The sequence below is a fragment of the Gordionus sp. m RMFG-2023 genome, chromosome 4 (genome assembly GCF_954871325.1).
Source record: "Gordionus sp. m RMFG-2023 chromosome 4, tfGorSpeb1-WG-v2, whole genome shotgun sequence".
NCBI lineage: Eukaryota > Metazoa > Nematomorpha > Gordioida > Chordodea > Parachordodidae > Gordionus > Gordionus sp. m RMFG-2023.
This window is the reverse complement of record NC_088778.1, coordinates 17,050,348-17,057,099: the sequence shown is the minus strand read 5'-3', so window position 1 is coordinate 17,057,099 and position 6,752 is coordinate 17,050,348.

The window sequence follows — 6,752 nt, the reverse complement described above, 5'->3', positions numbered from 1 at the left end:
ATTATGTTGTAAAATATTTTTAGAAATGCTCCCATAAAAATTTTGTTGAATTTTTAAATTTAATGAATTCTTTAGTTTTAGGATTAGATCATGTATATATATCGCTAATACATCTTTAGATTGCAATTGTAAATTTATGTTATTGACTAAAGTGCCAACGTTAAGGTCAAAACCTAAATATGCCTCCGCAAAATCATCTCCAAAAATTATTTTCAAAATTGGTGGGGTTGCTGATCATGATAAAAAATATTCTTTAAGGGTTTAAAAATGCTTAAGCATCCGATTATTCGCTGGGATTATTGTAGCCAGCGTGTTGGAACATGGCGAAGTGATTCTGACCATTCTAAATTGCACCATTCTACCAATTCTTTTAAAATTGTAACTCATTTTGTCGAGTTGCTAAATTCATTATAGCATTAAGCAGATTCCCTTTTTTGTTCTAATGCCAATCTTAGACTTTTTCTTATAGAGGCTTGATAGTGGAAACTATTTTTTGGCCTTGGAAATATAAAAATGTGTAAAAGGTGTTAACATAAATCATTATATTTTCTGAAGGAATAAATTATCGTATGACTTTTAATTTCATAATTCCTCTAAATATTATTTTTAAAGAACTTGAATATCTATCTATTTTCATTTATTATAACTTCTTAAAAATTTATCTTCTCCTTAATAATGTTGTTAAAAAGACTGATTTATGTCGATTTTAAAAAACTGTAAACCTTGATATTTCGCTTTTAGATCTTCAAATCTTTTTTCTACCGTCTATGAACAAAATCACCAACCTTATATAATATAATTTTGACTAGAAAAGTATTCAAGCCATTTTACAAATCGTGCTCTTTAACAACATTATTCCTTAAGCTGTAAAGGCTTGCCCTGGTAACAAGTAGAATCATTCATGATTTTTCATAATTCCACTATTGTTTCTCTATTCTATAATTTTCAGTCGGAATACCTTCATCATGCTGTATAAGATTATATTTTTATTATAGTCTTGCGGATATTTATGGTATAGATATTAAATAGTCATATTTCATATAATTTTTATTCAATATTAATAAATTATTAACATTTATGATCCTGAATTATTGTTAATTTTTTATTTTATATTCCATACTTTATTTTACTTTATTCAAAAATTTTAGTTATATATATCTTTTTTCTTTCAGTATGTGTACGTATAAATATTTATTATTTATTTTATTTTATTTTTATTATTTAAGTAGGTATTCTAAACTAAATAATTGTTGTAAGTTACTATATTTCATTTTACTTTATATAATTTATTCTAAAAATGTAGGGATCGAAATATGCTTTCTGTATATTTATTCATCATCATAATAGCACATGATCAATAATCATAAGTACATGAGGAGTAATCTGAAATCATAAGCACATGAGAAGTAATCAAAAGCACTTAGAAGTATATTAATCATAAGATAAAATAATACATCATATTTTATAAAAATGCTTGGTTGATATATCTATTTCAAGACTAGCGACGCCCCTGACATTTACTATTATATATATATGCGTAAATTTTATTTCTTCAATCCTGTTTGATTTATCGAGGAAAGAGGGCGTGTTGTTTCCAATAAAATTCATTGGTTATATCTGTCGATTTGTAATTGACATTTATATAGGTTTTGTCAATATACAGTCAAACCCGTTTAATTGCATAACGCTTACGTGAAAACACTTTTAAATGCGAAAAAACACCCCGATTTTGATAAAAATTATTATGGTATAATGTTAAATTACTGTTATAATTGCTAATCGGTTAATTGCGAAATATAGGATTATGACAATAACGTAATTTAATCTAGAAATGAAAAAAAAATTATTCACTTAAATTATTCGTGATTTTTTTATGTGAGCTGCACCTTTAATTTTTTAATACAAAAATGATAATTTTATTATATATTGTAATCATGTTAAAATTATTTTTATAATAAAACATCTTTCCAAACCTTAACTCTCAAGCAAAAGGGGGAAATCATTGAAAAAAGCACTACTTCAAAAACACATAGCTTTAAGTTATAAATGTCAAGTTTCCACAATTTACAGATTGAAAGCTAATAAAGCAAGTATATGCTCACAATTTCTAAGGAAGTAACGAAAAGAGTTAGAATGAGTTGTTACCCAATGGGCATAGGTGCAATTAGATCCTTTAAATGTTATTATAGAAAGGGTCATACTCATGAATAAGATGATAACGTTGATGGAAGGAAATGAAACCCCCTATTTTTTAAAAGATTTACACTTTATGATATCCTCTATCTTATAAAATTTGCATGGGGTGAGGTAATAAGTACCACAATCATAAAATGCTTTATTGAAGTATTTTGTAGAATAGTCTATGGCATTTGATTAGGAATCGGATGAGATATAGCACTAAGACACTAACTGACAATGAAGAAAATGAATTTGATCCCATATTTGAAGAATATGCGTTACACGATGAAAATGCTATCTGTCATGGAATATTGGATGATCAGGGCATTTGTAATTAAATATGATTAGAATCGGAAGGTATAATCACTTCAAAAATTTTAAATAATATTATTTTTTATAGAAGGTTATAGAATGGCGAAAGGAATCTAGAGATATCTGATCAATTCCAAAAAATCAGGGTCGTTATTATACTTTTCTTTTCTTGTAAATGCTCATGATCATCTAAGGGATGAAGACTCACTAAATAATCTAGAGAATATAGTAGGAAAAAAATTTTTCTAGCCAAACTCTTATCATAAAATATTTTTATTAAATCTTTCTATTTTATAATAATTGTGATGCATAGAAAATAAGTTCAAATAAAATATTATGTTAACAAAGCATTAATAAACTTTCATTCCGACATGGCCTGTTAATACATTTACATTTATATTATTAGAAATTCATAAGTTTATTTTTTAAACAATAGTTTTTTGTAGAAGGTAATGAAAGCTCTGAATTGTTGAAGGGAATCTAAAGATCTTATATAAACCTTTTATGAATAGGCACAGGATAATCTAAGGGAACAGGATTCACTAAGAAAGCTAGAGGATATAATAAAAATAATTAACCATCAAGTCTTTGAGAACTCCTATCACAAATTATTTTTATAAGAGGCAAAAAAATTATCTTTATTGTATAATCATATTAAATATGTCTAATTTTCAAAGGGATCAGAACTATCCGAAATCATAACGGGTTTTAAAGGGATAACTAAAAAATAGAGTTTTAAGTTAAGGAATGATAATACGGTATTATCACGTTTTAATAATGATAAATAGGAATCTTATATTAAAAAGGTTTCACGCGCGTTTAGTTTTGTTTCTTTTTAATTTTATTGTTATTTATTAATTTTCAATATTGTTATTTTTGACCTTATGAAATAAGATATGCCTAATATAGGGTATCAATCGTTAGCTAATCAAAAGATCTACTCAACTGGCGGTCAATTTCTTCCCCTTAATGGGCGAGTCTAGATCTGGAGTCAGGAATATCTTTATCAATATAAATAACGATATGGGAATCAAATAATAGCTAATTTTAATATCTTTTGACTGAAAGTCTTCATTCTTGGTCTTGATGGGTATGATGTCTGGGGGATGGATGGGGGGGGGGTTGTAAAAAATTATATTTTTATGATATGGGTTTCAAATAAAATGTATTAAAATATTTTTTATTGTAATAATAATAATCACTCATAGAAGGCGGGTCTAGGTCTGGGGGGGGGGGTCTGGAAAATTTTTATCAACACAAAATATGGATATGGGTCTCAAATAAAAGCTAATTTAAATATATTTAGATTGAAAGTATTCATTTTTGGTCTTGATGGGCATGACTTGGTCTGAAGGGTGGATGTATAGGGGGATGTAAAAAATATTTATTTTTGATATGGGTTCAAATTAAAATATTTTTTATTGTATTCTATATTATAATTTTCCGATATCCTCACTACGTCATCGTGACGTCATGTCATCGCTACGTCATGTCATTGCTACGTCATGTCATCGGTATGTATTTGTTTTTATTTTTTTTATTTGTTGATTTTTTTATTTTTATTTTTTTTCTATACAAGCAGATGATCTTATAACTTTAGTTTTCTGTGCAAATGTAGATTCCAAAGTAAAACTTTAAATATTCTTTTAATATATCATTATAAAATTTTACAACCTATGCAAATATTGGATGTCAAAATACATTAAATATATCTATTTACAAAATATTACAAATAATTAATATATATATATATATGATTTAATCACCAGCAGTCAAAACAGTTATTACACAAGATCAAAAATAATTTTTTCACAAAGTGAGTAATTATAATTTATTTATCTTAATAAAAGTAAAATATAATTATAAAACTATTGATAAAATTAAATTATAAATTAAATAAAAAAATTAAAGCACAATACAAACAGTGGAATATTATTTGTTGTAGATTTACATTATATCTAATTATCAATTATCATATGACAATCAAATAATTTTTACCACTATAGCGAATTATATATTTTACAGAAAACTTATAAAATATTGATAAGGACATCAGAAAATATCTTTTAAAAACATCATGTGATAAATAATATGAAGATTAATTTTTAATATCAATCTTTTATTTAAAATAAATAGATGGCGTTAATTAATTGAATGCAAATTGTTGCTATATTTATTATCAAGAGCATTGATTAGTAAAATTTATTAAAATATTAACTGTGTAATATATACTCTAACTGTCAAATATGTCTGTAAAAGTGGAATTTTACTTAGTATTCAGTAAATTTGAGTGGGGGTACTTTTTTTTACATCCATCATGATCATATGATTTTTGGTTTATAAATGTAACAATAAGACCCCCCCCCCCCCACTTAATATTTAATTTAATATATTGAGGGAAATTTTGGTCGATGTTTAGTAAATTTGTTATCCGAAATTTCTTGTCATAAATTATTTTTCCAATTTTAAAATATGTCTAAAAATATTAACCAATAATGACAATAGCAAATTCCTTTTGATTATTTATAGTATTAAAATGTATAAAGTTTTTTGCTTAACATGACTCTTATTTGGTGGTCCACACGCAAATTCAAAATGGACATGTGAAGGTCTAGATAAATGGAAAAATATTAATCGTGATATTATTCTGCATGAATCTTCACAGGCACATATGATGGCCGATTATGGAAGGCTTTCTCATAATAAAAATTCGATATTAAAATTTATAACACATCAGAAAGAATGTGTAGATAATAACCGTTCTATTATAAGAATTATAATAAGATGTTTAGATTATTTAATATCTCGTAACCAAGCCTTCTGGGGTAACAGAAAGACTAATTGACATATATTGTAGGGGAAATGCCACAGGTCTCGATAAAAAGTATAATATAATATCCAAACTTGGCTCGATGAATTTACCTCTTGAACAACTATTTGGGCAAAGTTATGATGGCGCCTCAAACATGAGTGGAAGAATCAATGGTGTGAAAGCCTTGATTAGAGCAGAGGCGCCAAAGGCAGATTTTATTTGGTGTTATTGTCATCGATTAAATTTAATCGTTGTTCAATCATGCCAATCAATTAAAGAACTTCGAAATGTTCTAGGAATACTAGATGAGATTTATGTCTATTTTAATGGTGTAAAAAGATATGAGGTACTCAAAAAATTTCAGTGTAATGATCTGAAAAAATCGAACGATTTCTACGCATCAATAATACCACTCGGTAATAGTACCTTATTTATTTAGATTTAAAATGTTTTTTTATTTAGAAGCTGGTTATCCTCATATAAAGCTATTGTAAATTTTTTTCTACTTTATGATGCCTTGAGGGAAGAAGGATTCTGAAGATCCTGCCACTTCCACTATGGCTAGTGCTATAGTCTTTAGAATAGAAAAATTTAATTTTATTTTATCACTTTGTGTTTTGGATAAAATATTGTTGATAACAAGTTTGACTTGTACAAAATTGCAAACCATTTCGAAGGATATATGGTATGCAATAAATCAAATTCAATTGGCAAAAGATTGCTTGATTAATTTGAGAAGTATAATAAAAATTATTGTCTTAATTATTTTTTAATCTAATAGATAATAACACTGAATTTTTGTATGTTTTTTCAAAGGCGCAAGATTTTATGAAGGAGAGAAATCTACATTTTTGATTAGGTGTGTTTTATGCTGCACTCGATTTAATTATTATGCAGTTTAACGAAAGATTTAATGATGATTCCATGAAATCTTTACATCAAACATCATTTTTTACGCCAAAGGGAATGGCAGAAAAATCAATTATTAAAGAAGATATCGAGGATATCTGTGAATTTTACAATTTAAATTCAAGTAAAATTTTCGAAGAAATGTTGAAGTTTAGAAATATTTATAAGATGGCCAAAATGGGGAATTTAATTATTACTCATGACCTAGAGGTTCAAGAATCTAAAGATTTGTCAGATTCTGAGAATTGTAAATTTATTTAATTAAAATATTTTTACCAATACATTATTTAGCTTCTTCTGATGATGATGATAATTCAGGGACTTACGATTCAGAGGAAGAACTATTCATTTATTTTACCTTATCGTTTACTTTAAAATTTTTCTGCTTTCCCTAATTTAAGAATTTTATATAAATATTTATTAACCATTCCCACAACCTCATGTACTGCCGAAAGAGTCATGAGTAAAATTAAATTAATTAAAACAAGACTGCGCAGTACCATGAAAGATTCTTTTCTCAATAATTTAACCATATTATCAA